General features: G+C 43.8%; 1 protein-coding gene across 13 annotated transcripts in view; it reads left to right on the top strand.

Annotated features, from left to right (window-relative positions):
- The window catches only part of Myt1l (myelin transcription factor 1 like), a 456412-nt gene that overhangs the window by 19564 nt on the left and 413982 nt on the right, over positions 1–22866 (top strand). For 11 of the 13 annotated variants that reach the window (XM_045143668.1, XM_045143672.1, XM_045143677.1 and 8 more), the window contains exon 2: positions 19678–19775. The exons of the other annotated variants lie outside the window; for them this stretch is intronic. The gene's annotated coding sequence lies outside the window, so the exon portion shown is untranslated. The remainder of the gene's footprint in view (positions 1–19677; positions 19776–22866) is intronic. 13 annotated transcript variants of the gene reach the window in all.

Raw genomic sequence — 22866 nt, 5'->3', positions numbered from 1 at the left:
AGGAAGGTCAATCAGAGCAAAAGACCATCCATATAGAAACTGCAATGAGACATGAGACATGAGACCAGGGTGCAAGGAAGGACCTTGCCTTGGAGCTTGCATTATTTTTGCTCTGGAATCATTCTTATCCCTAGGGTTTGGCCTCCACCAATTCCAGTAATGGCTCTCCTCAGTATCACTCTCCACATTTCTCATCCTCTGATCTCTCAGGTGGCCATCCATGATACTGTTCTGTTATAGAACACAGTGTTAACACAGGCACTCTCACCTTCCTAGGATGGGTCTCTTGTCTTCATCCTGTGAGGAATTCAGTGAGAACTGGCTGAGCACTGGGCTTTTTAAAATTTAAATGGTATAGATATTAATATTTTTAAATTTTTTTAAATTTATTTTTCTTTATTTATTTGAGAGTGACAGACATAAAGAGAGAAAGGGGGGGAGAGAGACAGAGAGAGAATATGAGTGCACCAGGGCCTCCAGCCACTGCAAACAAACTCCAAATGCATGCACCACCTTGTGCATCTGGCTTATGTGGGTACTGGGGGTTGAGCCTTGAAACGGAGTCCTTAGGCTTTACAGGCAAGCAATTAAGAGTTAAGCCATCTCTCCAACCCTTCTTAATATTTTTTTTAAATTACATATACTTGTAGCACCTGTTCACCTTGCAGCTTCTTCTTTGTTTCTCCCTTCTCTATGATTCCAGTTCAGATGCTTGTCCTGGACTACAACACCCTTCAAGAGATAGGAAGCCTGGGGTTCTTGGCTCCTATTCATAGTTGGGGTGACTATGGACAAGCTAGGGTACCATAAAGTAGTAGATTGAACAATGTTATACTCATTGTACATTTTTACTTGTGGAGCATTATTTTTGGAGGAGAATGTTGTCTTTTATCCTCTGCTTTGGGACATGAGATGTCAACTACCATTTTTATTGGCAGTTGCAGTCATGAACTATGTCGATTTGCAAACCAGCTGGGTTTGGCTTGTGGTTGTTATGCTTGTTGGAAGTCTAAAGCATTCTATGGCCTCTTATGGAGACATGGCCCTTCTCAGAATGCTACATACAGGGCATATGGCCCTCCAGTGGACCTGGTGAGATCTGCCTGAATGTGACCTCCATGCCACCCAACTGCATGCCTTTAGATGACATGAGTCCTTGGGCACCCCTTCAGGCACAGGTCTCTCCTCCCAGCCAGTGCCTTGCTTAGAAAACAGGAACATCTGGTTTTCAGGATTTGAAGACAATATGCCCTATAGTTTTCTATAAACAAGCAGCTGGCAGGGATTTCCTAGCCTCCATCTGCCAGGGCCATGCTACATGGTGTTCCAAGAGGCAAAGGACAGAGAGAACTTTGGGCAGCAGGGAAGAAGTGCAGGTGCCCAGCAAGGAGGAGAGTATTACTAGCTTAGCAACAATCAGACTATCCTGGTGTGAGCTTGAAGCCAGGCTATATCTGATATTATATCTCCATCTGGGAATCTGAGCACAAAATGAAGGATTATGCTTATCAAAGTGGCTGCAAGGATAAAATGATAAAACCATGAACAAAAATTGTTTGACAAATACAAAAGGATTTCTGCAAACTCTAGTATTATGATGACAACTGCTGTTTGTGATGTGGTTTAATTGTTTTTAACCTAGGACAAAGAATGAATGTGTTCAACCTTAGTGGTGCCCAGGAAATCCAAGTTTAATGATTTACTGAATGAATGAAAATAAAGAGACTCAGTTATGATAATGATGAAGAGACAAGTCAACTGCCCCATTCCAAATCACCCTTGCATATTATCATGTCCATAATCAAATTCACAACTTTGGTTTCAGTAGTTTTAGATCAGACAAAAAGCCCATCTCCTTTCTTTAAGAGTTCCCAGTATTTGATCAGATTTCTACTTTCAGTTCGGTACCAGCCTTTTGAGCACACGAAGCTGTCTATCTTCCCAGGGATGGGAAGAACTCATTGTTCATTGTGAGCAGACACCAGCCACAGGGATGTGCATATATCAGCATATTTAGTGGCAGGCACAGTCACTGCAATTTGACATCTCAGTCAAGTTTGTCTTGAAGTCTGGCAAAAATAGAAGTCTGGCAGCCCCTCCTCCTCGCCACGTCTAAGGAAAGTGGTCCCATGCTTCCCAGCTCACCGCAGGCAGAAGAACATTAGGAAATAGACCAACATTGGCTCTGCGCAAAATTTGCCAGTATTTTGAATATTTAGACAACAGTTATTGGCTGATAGGTTAGACAACTACTCATGTATCTTAACCTTTGGCTCTACAGTCTGAGCATTGAAGAATGCCTTTTTACTTTAGTGTTCATCCTGTCTTTCCTTTGTGGACAGAATAGTGATACAGTCTATTTTCCTTGTATGTGGGCATACTCTGAAGTATCATGAAGTGTTGATGTAGGGGTAGTTGGGGAAGGTAGTGTTAACCCATTTTGGACATAAATTTGGGAGTAGAAATTTCCTTTTACCTTTATGACATTTTCATGGTAGACCAAGCCTTATTTTCTTTACAGTTGCATCAACAGGATTTACCTTAGTGTCTGAAATGAGTTTATGTGTTTTCACTAGATCAAACATGAGCTTGATATTTGGACACAGTATAGATCTCTATATTTCCATATTTAATCTTCTAATTAAGAAAATTGACTGGCTAGATTTCTTCAAATCTTGTTTTATTCTCTGCCCAGTGCATGGCACACAGCAAGGCTAGAAATGTGAGATGAATATTTGCTAATAAAGTGATGAGAATTTCATCTGTCCACTGGCATATTTGACACAGAATACTCAGGTATTAAGGTGTCTACATAAAATAGATATTCCTTAGAGAGGGAAAATTAGACACAGAAAAAGGAAGGATGACAATGGCAGAGGCAGGCAGAGACTCAGAAACAAAGGAAAGGGGAAAGCATTAAGTGTGGGGGAATGGGACTGCAGTGGGGTAAAAAGTGTAGACACAGAGTGACCAGTGCAGCATATACTCCCAAACGCCAGCTGATGGATGGAACCCAGGCCTGCACACTGTTCCTTTGTCAATGGAGAGAGAAAGAGGTGCAAGATCATGTCCCTGTGGGCTGGGTACTCACTCTGGACCAATCAAGAAGAGGGGCATGATCAGAAACCTATTGGCTTTGTAAGATGTGGGTGAAAGCAAGCCTGAAGCAAGTCAACACTGAGAGATCTGCTCCTTCCCCCTTAGACAACTCAGAAGTACTGTTGGAATATTTCTTAAAACTATCACTTTACTAAGAAAACTAATGCCTTATTAATACTTAAAAGAACTGTGAATTTGGCTATGCAAATACCTGGTTCATAAGACTGAAGGAGAAAGATTCTTTAAATGTTCACCTCTTGTTCATCTCTAACAACATTGGCCTATGAACAATTTCATAACACTTATAACTTACTACAGAAGCTTTAAATTTGGCTGTTGTGAAGGTCATCATACTTTGATCTAAGAAATCCTCATGAAACAAAGGGATAGGTATTTTTTAGATCATACAGGCCTGCCTCACACAACATAGCAGGAGGGACTCTAAGACACCAATGAACAAGAGCTGGTACTCACACGTAGTCTCCACTTGCTTGCACTCTGCAAACGTGCATGTAAACAACTTTAGGCTGAAACATTTGTTTTCACTTTCCATAACTTCTAATTAGTTGTGTACATAAAGGAAAAACAGTTTGAAAAATACTTTTATTTTCTTAGTTAGGAGACCTTGTCTTAGGTTGTTCTCTGATATAAAGCTTACTGTCCCATTTTAGTGTCTCACTTTGTAATGGTAAACTGACCTCAGGCCAGGTTAAACAGCTCAGAAGTCATTCCAAAGACATTGATGTACCAAACAACATTGACTTTTCCCCTTCTATTTAAAGTTAATTAAAAGGACAAATACATCAGCAGGCTAGTAAGAAAGCATCTAGTGCCAAAGTATAACTTAGGAACATGACAAGTTAAGACTGTGACGGGGTTGGATGGACATTTGATGAAAAAAGACCCCCTTGAAAGGAACCGTCCCGTAGCCTCCCTGTCCAGGAACCCCTGTGGTCATGTAAAAGATGCATTGGTCAGTTGTAAGCAGAGTTAAGGGAAACCAGATAATTCACAAATTGAATGCTTGGGATTTCCAATTTCATTCATGATTCTAACTTCACTTGAGAGAAATAAACTCAGCAGTGCATTGTTTGTGTAAAGGTGGGAGATGTGGAGTAAATGCAAGCTCCTGCCCCTCAGCTGTGTGTCTGAACTCATAAACGGATCTCCCTTTCCAAATGCACCCCATGCACTGCACCTTCTTACACACAGAGTGCTTGAGGTCCAGTACAGATGTGATGCTTTTGTTTCCCAGTAACCAGCACCGCTGCCCTTCCCCACCAGCTCAGACTGAACTCCAAGGCATCACCCGAGCTTGCCTCATGCCTCTCAAAGGGCCTGTTGTGAATGAATCACTGGCAGAGAAGCACTTTGGAGCAAATATGAGATGTATGGTCAGGTAGTGCTAGGCCTTCCCAAAGTCAGTGGCTGTTTAGTCTCAGTAAGATTTTTGGTGCCTGGTTCTTGGAGATGAGCTCTAGTCCTTTGGTTTGCTGCACAGGTCAGGCCCATTGGTGATGAACGCAGATGCCTGAAGGTGGCATGAGTCTGTTTTTCCATCCTGGGCTGTGATCAGTTTGGTGCTGAGAAAGTGCTGTGAGTCTCCATGCTTGGGTTTCACAATGTTGCTGCTGAGTTGGGGACCTTCCTAAACACGTATGCTTCACTCACCATGAATACCTTACTGTGTCCTTCTAGAATTAGTGTATTTATTATTGGTGACAGAACTTAAGGTACTCATTTAAAAACAAAATCCCAGAGTGTGAATTATTCCATGAAATATTAACTCCTTGTGACGTGTATAAAGCATGATACTATCATACCTGCCCTCCATTGCAGCTAGCAAGAGAATCCCTTAAGTTCCAATGTGCCTGCTTAAAGACTGCCTGGCAGACCATGCCAGAGGAGTGCAGATGCCTAACATTCTTGGGGTGATCACACACACAGTTTTTATTGTTTGGGATTTCTTTGTCCTCGTCCTTCAGTGTCACCTCTTCTGAAGGAAAAAGATCTTTGAGTATGAATCTCAAAAGTCCCAGCACTCAGGAGGCAGAGGTAAGAGGATCACCACAAGTTCAAGGCCACCCTGAGAGTACATAGTGAATTCCAGACAACCTGAGGTAGAGTGAGGCCCAACCTCTCAAAACCAAAAAAGACCCAAAACAAAAACAATCCAAAATCTTTCAGTGCCACATGCATTGACTCAACACAAGGTTACTGTAAAATATATGTGCAGTTATTTTAGAGGCCAAATGTTTCTGTTTTTATTTCAGCAAAAATTAAAGCCCAGGTCTTCCCAGAGACCTCATGGTATCCAGTCCAACAGTGTGGTGATTAGGATGGGCACGTGGAGGCTTAATGAGCTAAGGAAAACTGATGGTCATTTGCTTTGCCATGCTTTCTTTTGAAATGAGACGAAACTGCCTGCTTCATTTATGCTTTACTTACGTCTCTCATTGCTGTTACATGGCATATGACAAAAGCAACCTAAAGGAGGGTTTATTTTGGCTCACAATTCAAGGGGATATCATGGTTGGAAAGTCATGATGGCAGGAGCTTGAAGCATCTGGTCACATTGCATCCATAGTCAGGCTGTGGAGGAAGATTCATGCTGGGATCAGCTCACTTTCTCTTTGTTTTCCCCAATCCATATAATGGCGCCACCCTTTGTTAGAATGGGTCTTCCCACCTCAATTTACCTAATCTAAATATTCCCTCACAGACAGGTCAATCTCCTAGGTGATTCTAAGTCCAGTCAAGATGACAACAGAAGTTAGCCATCACGTTACTCAAGCTTACTTTCTTCCTAGATTTCCTTTGTCATATCAAGCAGTGTGGACACTGAGCTTGAGGTAGAGGGGAGAAAATTGCAGTTCACACAGATGCTAGGTGCTTCTCTGAGAGAAGAGGGGAGTAGCATAGGGAGCTGTGCTTCACTAAAGCCTCCCTTTTCTTTCCTTAAATGGCTCCTAAATACAGTGACGCTATTTTTCTGGCATTCCTACCCTACCCCCAAGGAAATCGCTCATATGGTAGCAGGGAGGAGGAGGAGTGATGATTCCTGCTGTGTAAGAGACACATTTGTTCTTCCTTGAGCAATCCCTGGAACCTTCTGGATCTGAAGAACTGGGACATTCTGAGTGGTACCCAGCTGCTGGCATAGTGGAAAGGAGCAAGGGTGACAATGGTTAGGATCATAGAAACTTGTCTGGGAGATAATTAGTGCAGATACCACACAAATTGGGTGAAGACATCATTGATGGACTGTGGACTGAAGGATTCTGTGCAGGACCCACTGTGTGCCTGGGAAGGACTTGATTTGCATCTGTCATCCTGGTGCACATATTTGGACATCTGTTTGTGGCAAATTCCCTGCCTCCTGCCCTGCACTGTCACTCCATTGCTAGAGACATTCAGATATGATTTTATGATGCTACTGAACGCATTGTGGAGGAGGCAGACCTTAGCAGGGTCAGGGGCAGGAACCTGCACCAGCTGCTGCTGTTTGGTAAGGGTGCCTCTGGGAAGCAGAGGACCCTAGGTCAGTGTGCTCGTTGTATGTGTTTTGCAGACTTTGTTAGCAAAAGTCACATTATTCCTGATCCTCCCTTAAAACGTAGATCTGCAAAATGGCTTCAGCTGTCCCTGCAGAGCCCAGATTCATGGGGAACAAACTTGACAGGGGGGCACATGCTCCCCACTGTTGGCACTGCCCTGACTGAATTAAGAGGCATCTGTTTCTCTTTACCTAAGGGAGGATGCTTGGATGAGGTGACTTTGGGCTGTTTGCAGTCCTGCACACACTGGGTCAGGTGAGAGGATGCTCTGACTTTCTGGTGTGGAAAGAGTCAAGACTCCCTCTGATGCTGAGTGTGGGGTGACTCTGACTGTGGCAGCTATGAGCTGCTCTCCACTGGGAGGCCACACATTCCCTGTCACCAAAGGCAGCGACAAAGACAACATGTCTCCTTCTCCTCCTTGTGTGCGGGTGTCCCCTGCTGCATCACTGACTGCATCTTGGGAGCGTCCTTGCTCCTGATCCCCATGCCCTTTCCTGCTGGAGCTTCTGATATCAGCCATGCAGGCTTCTAGAGAAGAAAAGTATCTATTTCATTCCAACAAAAAGATCACAGATCTCCTCCACACAGAAACACACCCCAATGCTAATCAAAGAACTTTTAGTGTTTTTTTTAAGTTGATTTATTTGAGAGAAAGAAAGAGAGTGTGTGTGTGTGTGTGTGTGAGAGAGAGAGAGAGAGAGAGAGAGAGAGAGAGGGAGGGAGAGAGAGAGAGAGAGAGAGAGAGAGAGAAATTGTGGCCTCCAGTCACTGGAAACAAACTCCAGATATCTGCATCCCTTTTCTGTATATGGCTTATGTGGATACTAGGGAATTGGACCTGGGTCATTAGGCTTTCCTGTCAAGTGCCTTAACCACTAAGCAATCTCCCCAGCCCTTTTAATTGTTTTTTAGCTTTTATTTTTTTATATTCTTTTTTAGTGTGTATATGTATATGTGAGGGCACATGTGTGCCACAGAGGCTTGTGGAGGTCAGAGGACAACTTTGGGTGATAATCCTAACCTTCTACACCGTTTATTGTTCATAGCTGCTTCTGTGAGCTTCTAGGAAATTCTATCTATACCTCCTTTCTTCTCCTGGCCATGCTTGTATTATAGACATAGCATCTGACTTCTACGTGGGGCCTGAGGATCTGAACTCAAGTACTCACACTTGGGTGATAGCAATTGCTTTAACCACTGAGATACCTCCTCAGCACCCAAATTCTTAAACAAAATGGGAAAAGTTCAAAATTGAAATGATAATGTGAATAATGATCTTTCATTAAGATGCATGTCAAACTCAAGTGGGAGCAGTGGGTGGGCCCCATTCCCTTGTCAGGCTTTCCTGCTCCTGCTGAATGCAGCTCTTCTGTTTGTTTAGAAACCTGGATTCTCTGGTCTGTCTCCTCCTGGGCAGTGAAGGATGTCACTGTGCTCAGGGAGGCTGGATAGTTGAGTGTCCTGTGACTGATTTTGTCTTAGTTCTGCACCCTTCCAAAGATCAAGAGAACATGTTTATGTTTCCTATGTGCTGCCTGCTGGGGTTTAAGCATGTAATCCTCAGTTGCTTGTTCCTCAATTTCTTGATTCTAGGTATCTTTGTTGCCACCCTTTCAAAGTGAAATGGCTGTGGGGACAGAGGGGTGTTTTCTCTGACTCTTCATCATCATGGGGTGGTCTTTTCCTAGTGATACTCTAATGCTCAGATTAAATGCAATAAGAAGTGATGGGGAATCTGCCATTGGTGGTCTTGTAGCGTGTAACTTACAAAGTTATGCAGTGTTATTCCTAGCATGCCTTAGGGTTCATGGTTCATCATCATTGTTTCTGGCCTAGGACAGAGTGTGAGTCAAGGTCTTTGGTAAAAGACACTCTTGCTTATCTTCCCCATGGCATGGCATTTGGGCCTTAGAGTACCTAATCTGTCCAGGCCATCTCCCTCCTGAGCTCCAGAACTCAGCTTCCAGAGTGTCATAGACACTGTGAGTATTGAACATAGCTCAGCATCTCTCCAGACTCATGGTTTCCCTCTAAACTCCCTTAGACAAGATTTCTCCTGTTGTGGCACCTTGAACACTTGCAATGAGCAGGAGACCATGCTGAGAAGGGTGTTATTCTTGCTGCTCCTCACTGACCCTGGGCTCCTGCAAATTGCTTCTGTACCTGGAATGCTAGCTGCTTAAGAACTGTGATATAACACAATGTAACATGCTCCGTCCACCCAGCAGAGTGCTGTGAGCATGCTGCAGTTTTCAACATTGAACAATTGATTTATTCTTCTACAAGGCAAATGGTGAGGTGAGGAGCGGTACACAGAGGAGTCATAACAGACCGCACCTCTCTTCATAGTTGCCTGCTACCTGGATGCCATCATCCTCCCTGAAAAGAAGAGTAGATACAAAGTGAAGCATATTCAAACCCATTATGTACTCACATGTAACAGGGAGATAAGTCCTACTTGGAAGGCCATCTCTGTGGTGGGTTTGAATCACATGGCCTCCATAGACTCATGTGTTTTGAATGCCTGGTCCCCAGATGGTGCAATTTGGGAGGTGGACCTTGCTGGAGGAGGTGTGTTCCTGGGGGAGGGCTTACAGGTGTTATACTCAGCTCCCCATTGCCGGAGTTCAGTTCACTCTTGCTGCTGCTTTCTGTCAAGTGATAAGGTGAAATGTAAGGTCCAGCTTCTGTTCCACCATCCTGCTTCTGCCATGCTGAAACTTCCCTGAGACTGGAAGCTGACATAAACTCTTTCCTCCCATCATTTTGGCCAGGTGCTTTGTCCCAGCCCTGCAAAGTTAACTACAACAGTCTGCTTCCCTTCGCCTTTCTATTCACGTGTGAAAGTTAAAGGAAATACAATATCCTTCCTTTGTTCCACTGCCTGGCTGACTTTGCCCTCAACTTCATGGGATAAGGGTCTGGGTATAAAGTTACACTTTGGCTTGGTGGTTTGGGAAGTTCAATTCAAAATTCCCAGGGTGGGCTGGAGAGATGGCTTAGCTGTTAAGCGCTTGCCTATGAAGCCTAAGGACCCCGGTTCAAGGCACGATTCCCCAGGACCCACATTAGCCAATGCACAAGGGAGCACACACATCTGGAATTCGTTTGCAGTGGCTGGAAGCCCTGGCACGCCCATTCTCTCTCTCTCTCTCTCTCTCTCTCTCTCTCTCTCTCCCTCCCTCTGCCTCTTTCTCTGTCACTCTCAAATAAATAAAGAGAAAAAAAATTAAAAAAAAATTCCCAGGGTCTTGGTTCTTTCCAACTATAACCCCCTTTTTCCCAGGCTAAGCCCATGTAAAGTATACAATGGAGATCACTGGGTTTGGATTCATGTTAACATAGTACTCCTTTCAATAGTGAGTTACTTGCTTTCTAAGCACAATCATTCGAGGTGAATGAACAGTCTGGCTACCAAGAAGGCAGGAGAAATCATTGTGGCCAGTCCTGCATCTGTGTGTTGGCTTCTCTGCCCACACCCAGCTGAAGGTAGGGGCTACTGGATCTTAAGAGAGGTATAACATCCTCAGAGCTAAGGCTATGACTCTGCCATGCCTGAGGAGCACACTTTTTATCAGGTCTTCTTCCTTCAGTGTGGGCATACTTAATTCCTGTAGGCTTCAGCTCTAGGCTCAGATCCTTTGTACCCCACTGTCTGTGGCTGCTTCTCTTGCCAGCGAATACATCCATTTTCTTGATCCTGCCTTGGGCAACTTCTGGCTTTTCCTGTAAAGGGCTTTGCAGATGAAACAGAAGAAGAAAATGCTCAGGTAGAGAGCAGAGTGGGATTCAGTGGCAATAATGTGTCTTGGCTCCTTCCTGTCTCCCTAATATTAGCATCTTTGTTCTTCATCTTTCGTCCTCTCCTCCACCCAGATTTCTTCTGTGTTGTACATAAACTTGAGGTAACAATAAGGCATTAGATAGGACTGAAAGTTTGTCAGGTTTCATTTTCCCAACACATCAACTCAGTGAAAGCTGACTTTTGATTGAGGGCAGGTTGAGACAGGGTCTCACTATGTAGTGGAGGCTGGCTTCAGATTTTTGGTGATCTTCCTGCCATAACTTCCCAAGTGCTTGATTTACAGGCAAGAGGTGTCATGCCCAGCTGAAAGTGGACATTCTTGTAATACTATAATGCACAAACACATTGCATTGTTTTTACAAAGATAATCCTCCTTATCATGTGACTTGAGCACAGTGTGGGAGGTTGCACACCTTGGCAGGAACCAGGACATCTATGAATATGTCCTACTGGTCAGGGCCCCTGTGTTGAGTCCCTACAGGGTATAGTGGGCTGGATCCTTACCCAGTGGGCATGTTATTTCTTGAATTTGCAGTGTTTTATCTCAGAAGTCGTGTGGGCAATATGAGGTTCTTATAAATACAAGAGAGTGAGACGTGACAAGAGAAACCTAGCTGGGAATTCCCTACATAACATAGAAATATATCAATATATATTTATCAATATCAATATATATACATAGAAATATATCAATAGAAACATCAATATTTGTCTCTGATTTCAAGTGTGTTTCCACATAGGGCTGTTGGGGATACAATAACTCCCATATCTCAAATACAGAGGCCCAAGCCTGCTCCAAGAATAGCCACACCCAGAGTCAGTGAGGAGGGGAGGTTGGCGTTATGAAAGGCTGTGCCTCCAGCATAGCCCCTTCTGTGCACCCATTTCCCATGCTTGCTTTCTCTGCCTGAAATCAGCAGTAGTCACCTGTCTGGATACACACTTCCTGTTTATACTAAGTCCCTTTCTTCCCACTTGGAGCCAACAGGGGGAAGCAGAGTGTAAGGCAACAGGCCCAGCCAGCCTAATGAGGAAGAGGGTGTCAGCGTCCCATAGAGGGTACCCAGGGTCTGGGCTGGCTGGGCCGCTGGGCACCTCCTCTGCTTTCTTGGAGTCACAGTTTTACATGTCAGGAGATGCTCCAGAGAATAGCTAGATTATTTACAGTGATAATCAATAATTGTAGGTGCTGTGATGCTCTGGGTGTGCAGGCTCCCTTAGGCAGGAGCTGATACCCAGAACTACAACTGGCAGTGGTTAGTGCTATTTCTCCACAGCCACAGCTCAAAAGTCATCCAGACGCACAGAGCAGGGGGCTGAGGCTGAGCGATGATGTCCTGTCTCTTCCATAAGCAAACACAGCCCCCATTATTTTCCATTCTAGTGTGTGATAAGCTTCATTAGGACAAAGGATGTCACCTTTCACTGGACTGAGCTCATATTTTTTAGATTCCAGTGCCACATGCTCCATCTAGGCAGGGGCAAAATATTATATAACTTAGTTTTCTAGAATCATGGATGTGAGGTCTTCCAGTGTTGGCCCAACCATGTAAAATCAGGGGTTTAGTACCATACTCTCTTCAGCCCAGGGCACAACAATTTATATCACAAAATGATGTAATCTCAGGATCACCGGTGTCAGTGTCAGGAGACGGAAAAGCTGCACAGTGGCTCTATAGATAAAACCAAGAATAGCAGGGCTAGCAATGTAATGCTAACACTTGGAAGCCAGAGGATTGTCACAGGTTCAAGACCAGTCTGGGCTTCAGCATGAGACTCTCTTAAAAACGACAGTCAGAGCAACAGACAGCCAAGAATAAAAATCTTTTTATATGATTTTCCGATCATTCTTACTTCCTGTGCTGCAAGCTTTGTCATGCTGTGAGTTTGGCTTGAGTTCTTCCTCGAGCGTCTTCAGTCTGCACGGTTCTGCACTGTTGCTGGTTGTTGCAAGTAGTAGTCCACCCTGGAGCTGCAAAGGCTCGGTTGTGGCATGGAGCAGGGCTGTCCTGTCCTTTCGCCTAATAGTCACAGAGGAGCTTTGGGTACTGGAGTCCTCAGGGGAGGCTGGAGTGCATGAGCTGAAACCTGGGGATTTTTGTTGTTGTTCAAGTGTGTGCGTATGTCTCATGCGTATGGGTTCTCATGTGCACAGGTGCAGGTGGCGGCCAGAGGCTGACTTCAAGTGTCTTCCTCAATGGTTCTTCCACTTTATATTTTGTCCTTTTGTGACAGAATCTCTCAGTAATCCCAGGACTGACCAGTTCAGTTGGACAAGCCAGCCACAGGGATCCTGTCATCTCTGCTGCTTCAGCACTGGGACTACAGATATGCATCACCATGCCATGCTTTTATGTAGGCCTGGGGTCTAAACTCAGATCCTCCTGCTTATGGGGGCAAACACTGCACCCTCTGATCCATCTTCTTGGCCCCTGGTGTTATTAGTTTTAAGCACTTCTTTTGAGCCAGTGGCTCTCAATTCCATCTCACATTGAGATCACCTGGGGGGATTTTAAGACACACTTGTGCCTGGGTCTCACCCCGCCCAGTCAACTCTGATCCCTGAAAATGAGTTTTAGGGTGGCTACAAGGCCCCCTTCCCTACCATGACTCTTCTGTACCCGATCAGATCACTGTCTGTGCTGATCTCTCTCCTTTTATAGAGGAGACTGTCTGTGTGGGTGGGACATGTGGACAGCTGTACAACTTTGCCATTTTAGCTGGCAGGCCCTCAACTTGGCATGTATAATTGTGAGAAAATCTTGAATGGTTTTCTTTCTTCACTGGTGTCTTTATCTCACGTCATGTTGTATTTCCTTAAAGTTATATCCTTAAACTGCACAGACTTACTCAACATCACTGGTTGTCACCCGCATGTGGTGTTTCCTCAAACACATAGCCCTCTTGTTTGGGGCAGGAGAGAGATCTCCTTTCCAATGAACAAAGGCAGATTTTAAAAATGAAAGTAAATGAATGTCATGGCAAGCGTCTCAGCTTGAAGTAGGCCAGGGCTCTGGTACTTCCCTGGACCACTGTGCCCATGTGGCCCTCCAAGAATGGGGACATTTGTCCCATTTGTGGTTCAGTGTGACCTTAGGCACTCAGAAGTGGAGCCATGATTCATTCATACCACAAATACTGACTTTCTACACATCATATGTGGCCATATACTGTCACTTGTGACTATGTCACTGGCCTCGTGAGTCCCCAGTGCACTGTTTTGGTGGTGAGTTGCCAAAGGCCAGTAATCAGGGTTTCAGAACATAAATCCCAGCTCTCCTGGTACCCTGAACCTTACTTGGGAAGGAAGGCTTGTCCTGGGGATGGGCTTCCTTTCAGCTCATACCACAGCACACCATCTCTGTAATCTTCCTCCCTGCAGCACAAGATTGGAGAGCAGCTCTGCGTAGGGTCCGGTACAGGTGAAGGGGGCTGGCGTTGCTGACCACAGACTCTATAGACTCCTAATCTGATCTATACCTAAAGCTCCTTTTCTGTCTTCACTTCTACAGAAGTCACACAAACTGCCAGATATGAAATGTTACAAGGCACCAGCCACATGCCATCCCCTCCAGAGAGGATTCAAGGTCTGTCCTTTTTACCTGCTGCTGTTCCCTTGATGGCATCAAGGGGACCTTAAACAGCTGTGTAGGAGGACTCTTGCCTGAGCATGCAGAGGCATGACTGCCTGAGCCAATGGCAGGAGCTTGTCAGGGACTTATGATGTCACCGTCCACAGCTGCTCATGCTCATATATTATAAGATGGTTTTGAATTAAATACTCAAGGCACACGTTTTCCATAGATGTATGTGAAAATTGGCTCACTTCCAACAACCAATCCTAAAATAAATCATTATCAGTAAACATGGCATTTGTAAAAATTGTATGAGACACCATCCCATCACCATGCCTGAAGTCTAAGGAGAAATAGCGTAAGCCAGAAAAAAATTTGAATAAACAGTGCATGTAAAAATGGAAGGATTTGCACTCCAAGGCAGAGAGGCCCCTTCTTCCACCTCTATGAGGCGAAGATCCAGGCTGTACTGGCTGGCTGGCCAAGCAGTTCTGTGTTCTTGGGTCTTGGCAGCACCTCCAGGGGAAGGTTAGCTCTTCTCTATTAAAAGGGAGGAGGTTCATATAGACATAAATACAACCACATTTGTTTAAAAGGCAATAAGGAATAAGTACTAAATCACAAGACTATTTATGGACACTAAAGAAACCCACCCCCTGACTGCCTGAGACTGAAGCTGAATAGCAGAGTCATTCCTAAAGACTGGGGTCCATACCCTCGTTTCACAAGTGAGAACCAGGGCCCCAAAGGCCCCCAATACCTCATCACTGAAGCAAACCCACACTTCAGAGAAGTCGCCATGCTCTCTTCTTGGGGAAATGTTTATGTTCTTAGACAGATTTGTAAGACAGAGTGAGACTGATCTCTGCCCAGTGCTGGTTCTTTTGATCACCTTCTTGAGCGTCGTCCAGTCTGAGACCCAGCCCTTTGTGCTGGGATGCTGGTGACATTCAGCAAAAAGTCTAGTCAATTTTTCAACATCTTACAACCAGCCACTGCATATTTTTTTATGTTAATTCAGTTTACATACTGTATCCACTCTTCACACATGTTAATTAAGCCATTTCCCCCTTTCTTTTTTTCTTTTTCTTTTTTTTTTTATTAATTAGCTTTGTATTCAGCAAATACAGTCAGTTTGGTACCATTATTAGGCTCATCCATAACCTACCGCCTCCCCATAGCCCCTCCTTGTTGAGGTATTTGGGTCATGCATTGTGGAGTTAGCCCACAGTTATGGGTAAGATAAATGTCTCTGCATATCATGACCCAATATGTGGCTCTGACATTCTTTCTACCCCCTCTTCCGCAAAATTTCCCTGAGCCCTGTTGGGTTAATTTTTGGTCTGCTTCAGTGATGAGGTATTGGGGGCCTTTGGGGCCCTGGTTCTCTGATTTGGTAGGAGTTGATTTTTCTCTGTGTTGGTCTCCTTCCCCCTTGTGCTGGTATCTGGTTCATCAGGAAAACAGCACCCTTGCTTGTTTGGCCAATTTGTCTTAGTTTCAGCCGGGGCCCTTTTGAGTTATGATGGGCTGGCTCTCTCCTTAGGATCTACATCTATCTGAAAAAGAGAAGCAGATTCTCCAACGGAGAGTACGTTAGCACCAGGACAAATGAGATAACCCTTATATTTTTATAGAGAATTTAATAGGTGTAGGCTCTCTTGTAGCCCATGGTTGATGGTAGCTTGATAATGGATAATGGCTTATGTTTGGATATGGTTCTGACTTGTTTCCAGCTCTAGCTATGGGTCCCGTACCACTGAGGGGATCAGTTAGCCAAATCAAGAGCAGTTGGTTCCCCACCATGGCTGCATGCCACTGTGGCACTTGTGTAGGTATCACAACAGGTTATTTGCTGCTAAGTAAGTTAGACCATGTGTTGCTTGGACAGATATTGGTCATTTTCCCCGCAGTCGCCCATGTAGCACCTTCTGGCACTAGACATGCTGACTGTCTGGGGACTGACTCTCTTCCAACTTCCAGGCATGCCATTCCATTTTACATGTCAACCACATAAGGTGTCTTCAGCAGTGGGGTCTTACCACTAACCTTTGGTGGGTCATCAAGCCACTGCATATTTTAACTAAAGTAGAGTAATGACAGTTTTGAAGGTACTTTGTGTGTGTGTGTGTGTGTGTGTGTGTGTGTGTGTGTGTGTGTGTGTGCCTGTTTAACATACTACACAGGTCTGCTCTGGCTCACATCATTCAGGTTCATCACTGCTCCTGTCCCTGCTTCTCACTTCCTGCAGAAAGCCATCCAATGTCAGGGAGTTTGAGCCAGTCTTTCACTGGTGTGACTCTCCCAAGCCAAAAAGTGTTCCTTACATGTGTGTCATGGTGGCATGGCTGACCATGGGCAATCTTGCCCACTTTGTCCAAGTAGAATTAACAGTCTTTTATTGTTTCTAGGCCCTCCCATGTCCACACAAGACAAGCGTACTGTGGCTCAAGTATAAATGACACTTCCTGCCAATTACTTACTGAGGAGGAGCCCAAGGCCAGAAACTCTCAAGTATATTCTAATGGGCTCTTTTTGGTATTTTTCCACTTATTAGGGATGGTCAGAAACAATATCATATCTTGTATTTTATTTAATCTTGAATGGTACTAAAATGGTCTCCATGTTTTAGCAATGATAGTGTCCTGGAAGACCCACAGTTCTATCTATGAAAAGAAATGTGGAAATCTTAGATTGATCACAAATGCTGACATTTTCCTTTACAAGAATGAAGACCTCTATACTGAAGTCTTTCAGGGTCCAAAAACCAGAAATCAACCCAGTGAAGCAGAACTCCCATATGCCAGGCAGAAAGAGCTGGCCCTAAACCCCAGATCAGCCTGCTCTGGCTGTAACTCATTGCTTATCCACTGTTGTAGTGCTCTTACTGTGAATCTTTTTTGCTTTAATTTGATTTGGTTAGGTTTTATTGTTTTATATGCGAGTTGCACTGCAAAATTTCACATATTAGAAACATATTAGAGGACTGGAGAGATGGCTCAACAGTTAAGTTGCCTGCATTCAAAAATTAGTGACAAGACTTGAATTCCCTACTACCTACATAAAGCCAGATGCACAAAAGGGGTGTATTCAGGATGGAGAGATGGCTTAATGGTTAAGGTACTTGCCTGCAAAGCCTAAGAACTCATGTTCAAATCTCCAGGTCGCACATGGGCACAAGAGGGAACATGCATCTGGAGTTCATTTGCAGCAGGCTGAAGGTCCTGGCATGCCCATTCTTTCTCTGTCTCTTTCTATCCCAAAATAAAGATAATAATAATAATAACCCCTCATAGTTAAAAAGGGGTGCACGCATCTGGAGGTTATTTGCAGTGGCTAGAGGCCCTGGTGTATCCATTCTCTCTTTGTCTCTGTCTCTTTCTTTCTCTCTCTGTTTGCAGATAAATAAAAAAAAATTGCAAAGGAAAACATTAGCTTATTACATTTAGAATACATCTTGGCATAAATATGATGAATTAATTCCATTGCCAGATAAGAAGAAAGGAAATATTTGTGGGAAGAGGATGTTATATACTGGTTAAGCATTATTCTAAAGTCCCATATTAAGGAAACCTGTGTGTGTTTGTGTAGAGATCATAAGCTCCAGTGAGGAACTACGTAAGCAGTCACAGACAACATAAATTTAAGGAAAATTTAAATGTTCAATATGGAAAAAAATGGAATGCCCAACAATCCATGCTAAAAGGAGAGCACTTAGCAACTCATTAAACTCTCTACAAACATTCAGCACAGGGAGAGAGCATGACTTTGGGCAGGACTGTGAGGCTCAGAAAATGAGGCAGGGCAGCAGAGTCATGGAACATTCAACTTTGTTTTCATCCCAGAAAGCTGATGAAATTGAACAATTCTGGTTAATGTGTAGCAAAAGTTGATCTAAAGAAGCAAAGGGATTGTCTTTTCTTCGTGCTGCCCAGTGTTTTGTGTGAAGCTAGAACACAGGGTAGGACAGAAACTTCCTAGTTTCAGGTTTCTTTGTTGTTATTATTTTTTAAAACATTTATTATTCCCAATAGAGAGCCTTGGCATGTTTTAGATAAGCAGGTGCGAACCCACACGCAGACTGTGCTGGGCCATGATCACCTTCTGACCTGAGGGCTGCACTTAGACACTAACTTAGCTCTCTGACTGTGGTGGTTTGATTCAGGTGTCCCCCATAAACTTAGGTGTTCTGAATGCTAGGTTCCCAGCTGATGGAGATTTGGGAATTAATGCCTCCTGCAGGGAGTGTATTTTTGGGGGCAGGCTTATGGGCTTTATAGCCAGTTTCCCCATGCCAGTGTTTGGCACACTCTCCTGTTCCTGTTGTCGACCTTATGTTGGCCAGGGGGTGATGTCCACCCTCTGCTCATGCCGTCGTTTTCCCCTGCCATCGAGGAGCTTCCCCTCGAGCCTGTAAGCCAAATAAACCTCTTTTTCCCAGAAGCTGCTCTTGGTTGGGTGATTTTTACCAGCAATGCAAACCTGACTGCAACACCGACACATGTCCCTTTGTTGGTGGCTCTGCATAGAGGCCATACAACCATGATCTCATTCACTTTTCCACCCAGACCTCATTCTTGCATTTTAGTAAAGAACATGCCTTTATTTTAAAAGCACTACAGAGGCTTGGGGGGTGGCTCAGTGGGTCAATTGCTTTCTGTGAAAGCATGAGGACATTAATTCAGACCCCAAGCACCCATGTAAAAGATGGGTGCAGTGGTGTGAGTCTGTCATCCAAGTGGCTAGAGAGTCAAAGATAGGAGAATCCTCCAGGCATGCTGAGTAGCTAGACTAGCCCAATCAGTGAGCTCAAGTTTAGTGGAGACCGTGTCTCAAAAAATAAGGAGGGGGCTGGAGAGATGGCTTAGCGGTTAAGCGCTTGCCTGTGAAGCCTAAGGACCCCGGTTCGAGGCTCGGTTCCCCAGGTCCCACGTTAGCCAGATGCACAAGGGGGCGCAAGCGTCTGGAGTTCGTTTGCAGAGGCTGGAAGCCCTGGCGCGCCCATTCTCTCTCTCTCCCTCTATCTGTCTTTCTCTCTGTGTCTGTCGCTCTCAAATAAATAAATAAAAAATTTAAAAAAAAATAAGGAGGGCTAGAGAAATGGCTTAGCAGTTAAGTTGCCTGTGAAGTTTAAGGACCCAGGTTGGATTCCCCAGTACCCATATTAGCCAGATACACAAGGTAGCACATGTACCTGCAGTTCGTTTGCAGTGGCTAGAGGCCCTGATGTGCAAAATTTTCTCTCTCTCTCTCTCTTTCAAATAACTGACTAAATGAACTATCTAAAAATTTAGAAAGTAAGGTAGATAGCAATTAAGAACCATACTCAGTGTTTTCCTGTGGCTTCTACGTGAATGTGCACACGTGTACTAACACACATATGAATATGCACATACACACGTACACCACATACACAACATGCAAAAAATGTAAATAAAAATCAAAGAGCTACACCTTTGACAAACATGTTCAGAGATCCTGTCATCAGGACTGTGCTTTAAACAAGCAGTAGGAGGGCATATGTGTGTGCAGAGCCTCCATTCATTTGATAAGCTAGTTCAAATTTTAGGGAAAATATCAATTCCCTGTAAGTCTCAGTTCCCATCCCAATAACCACATCTTCTTCTCTCAAATGCAGGGAAGGGCAAGAAAGACAGCAGCCGAGGTCAAGGTGCGTGCAGCTTTCACTTGGGCACTGCCCTGCCCGTGTTGACAACTGAGGAATCGCAGAGTGTGGTATGTTCATTCCAATGGGAATTCATGGTTTCATTAGGAATGTAATGAACAAACCAGGCTTGGAGTGCAACAATGGCTGAGTTCAAATGAGGCACTTAAGTCAAAGCTCTTTTCTACCAGATACTTCAAGGTGCTTTTGATGTTTAGTCAATTAAACAGACATGTTGAATTTATACATTAGCTATGACTTTTTCTTATATCTTTCACAAATTAGAGCACTGTGACCCAAATATTTCCGAAATGAGACAAGTCACTCAGAGAACCTTAGCCAAAAAAACCCCAACATTTATGCCTTTCATAATGCTTTGATTTCCAGACAGTTCTGCACATGTTCCTTCAGTGCCTGCTTTGTGGGGACCTCAGTACAGAACCATCCTCTTCAGCACCTATTCCATCCCCATCCTCCCATAATGACAGGAGCATGACACCAGACTCTAGATGCTCTCACAGCTCAGCTTGGTACTACAGTTCTCTGTCTCCATGGAGATACATGCTTGGTAGCCATGTGTCTAACTTAGAGACAGAATTGTGACTGCTACCCCTGATTGGCAAGTGGGGCAGTGGGCTCTTCCTGCTGTCTTCCCTAGCCTGCGTGGACATTGGAGCAGAGATTCAGGTCTGGGCCTCATGAGTGGATGGAACTGAACAGTACTATGAGACAAATTTAACTCCCAGTAAGACTGTTAGAAAGGAATTGATCTGCTAGAACTGAGATTCTTTATTTACTGCACAATTGATTCTTACTTGCTCAAAATCATACATTTTCAAGGCAGTCTGTCTTTATAGTTTCTTACTTTGAAGGTCACTGTCATCAGCAACTTATCTTCTAAACATTGTACCTAGTATAGATATCATATTCTAGAGAGACAGTGTCATTTAAAATTTTGTTTCTTTACATGTATAAAAATTAAGGTATGAGAATGGCATGTGTAATTTTAAAAGACATTGAAATCTTGAAATTCAGAAATAATTACTATTATTGGCTAAAAATTCCTTGTGATTATTTTCTTTTGCACATGTAACTTTTTGGTGCGTCCCTGCGTGCATGTGTGTGCGCATGTATGTGTGTGTGTATGCACATATGTGTGTGTAGTATGTGTGGTGGACTGATGTGAATATAAAGTGTATGCACTTGGGTACAGATGTTCATGCCCCTTGTGAATTCATGCAGAGGCCAGAAGAGAACAGAGGGTATCGTTGCCAATCACTCACCTGGGTGTTGCTTTGAGACAGTCTCTGAATGAACCTGCAGCTGCAGTTTTTAGTGAGACCTCCTGGCCAACAAGCCCAAGATTTTCCTGTCTGTGCCTCCCTCAGAACTATGACCATGGTTTGTGTGGTCATGTCCAGCCTCATGCTTGCACAACAAGCAGTCTTACTCTTTGATCCATTTCCCTAGCCCCTGGATATGTAATGTTACAGCAAGTTATACACTGTGTCCTTCACTTCCTTCTTGACTCCATGCATCTCATACGCCTTCATCAATGCATGTTTCTCTGTTGCATAATTTTCCAGGGTATTTCATTTTGTTGGCTTCATAATTTTTTTCTTGATGAACACAATTTTGATAATTTTTTAAACTTAAAACCACTAGTATGGAGATAGAGACACAGCAGAGTTGCTGGGTTAAAGGCTGCTACAGAGAATGGCTTAGGAGATAGGGAGTGCTCTTGTCACAGTTTCCACCCTGCCCTGCTGTGTAGCTGCAGTCCCATTTCTGCACTCACTATCCCATGTTTGAGCTGTCTGCCATTCCACAAGAAGCTTTATGATTTGACTTTAAGAAAATAAAATATACCATAATGTATCTTTAGCTTTTAAAAGGGTAAAATGCATTTTGGTATATGTTCAAAATTCTCTAGAACTTAATTCAAAGCCAGTAGGCAAAGCATTAAAACAAAATGACCCTGAAAACAATCTCATAATAAGCAGAATAATATGGTGACCTTGACTCTATATATCTAATCCTGAGAATGCCAGAATCTACTAAGTGCTATGGCCATTTTATAGCAGTATGTTACCTCCAGCTTGCTATTCATGAAAGCAGCTTTTAGCCATCTTCTTGGGTGTCTAGGAATGGGTAGACTACTGCTGGACAAGGCAGCCCATTCTGTCCTAGGACAATGTGATAATTACCATTGCGTTTTGAGTGGGTACCTATGTTCTCCTCCATTCATTGAAGAAAACAGAGACCAAAATGCAAGTCATCCGAATGGATTCTGTTCTGTCTGGTTGTGTCTGAAACCTATTCTGGGATCTACAGGCTAATCACTACTTCCTATGGAAGCATTTCAGGATTTGGCCACGATTGTCATGTTTTCCTAAACCAGCATGTTAAATAGTTCACCTCCTTAAGAGAGTGCTGTCATCTGAGGGCAGTACTAATTGCCTGCATCTCTGTCACTTCATGGATGAGATGACAGTTGTAATGCAAGTGTTAGTATTATTTTCACACCCCTTTACACACCTCTTACCTATGGGATTCCAGGGGTCTCTGGGCTGTGAATGACAGAGCTCAGCTTACTCCCCAGATGGTTTTCTATACGTTCTGCTCTACCTTGTGGCAGGTCACACTGTACTACATGTGGTTGCATCCCACACATATATGGCCTTGCCCTAGCAGGTGGGTGTAATAACAGACTTGATCCTCAAGATAATGCTGAAATAGGAAGTGCTCTAAGCCTCTTTTATAGAGGAGAGGATCTCTTACTGGCACAGCAGGTTTAAGAATGCTCTTGACTTCTGGGAACTGGGGACAGTACTTCCTTTCTCTATATTTCAGATACCATATAGTCCCTCAGTCATGAAGTTGTCCTAAAGATACATGATTATTACCATACCAACTTCCATATGCAAAAAATTAGAAGGCATGAATCACCAATGAGAGAAGCAGCCTACATAACATGAATCACACAGGAGCCCTATGATTAGGAAGATGAAATTAAGGAAAAGAGAAGGGTTCTTTGACATGTCTGTCTGTCTCTCTTTCTTTCCTTAAATCATTGCTCATAGGAAATCTTTTTCTAATTTCTGCCACCATCCTTATTTATTTCCCTTTAGATGAAACACGGGGATTAAAATATATCCTCAA

Source organism: Jaculus jaculus, chromosome 2 (assembly GCF_020740685.1).
Source record: "Jaculus jaculus isolate mJacJac1 chromosome 2, mJacJac1.mat.Y.cur, whole genome shotgun sequence".
Lineage (NCBI taxonomy): Eukaryota > Metazoa > Chordata > Mammalia > Rodentia > Dipodidae > Jaculus > Jaculus jaculus.
The sequence above is the reverse complement of the archived record's forward strand: the minus strand, read 5'-3'. Positions and strand labels throughout refer to the sequence as shown.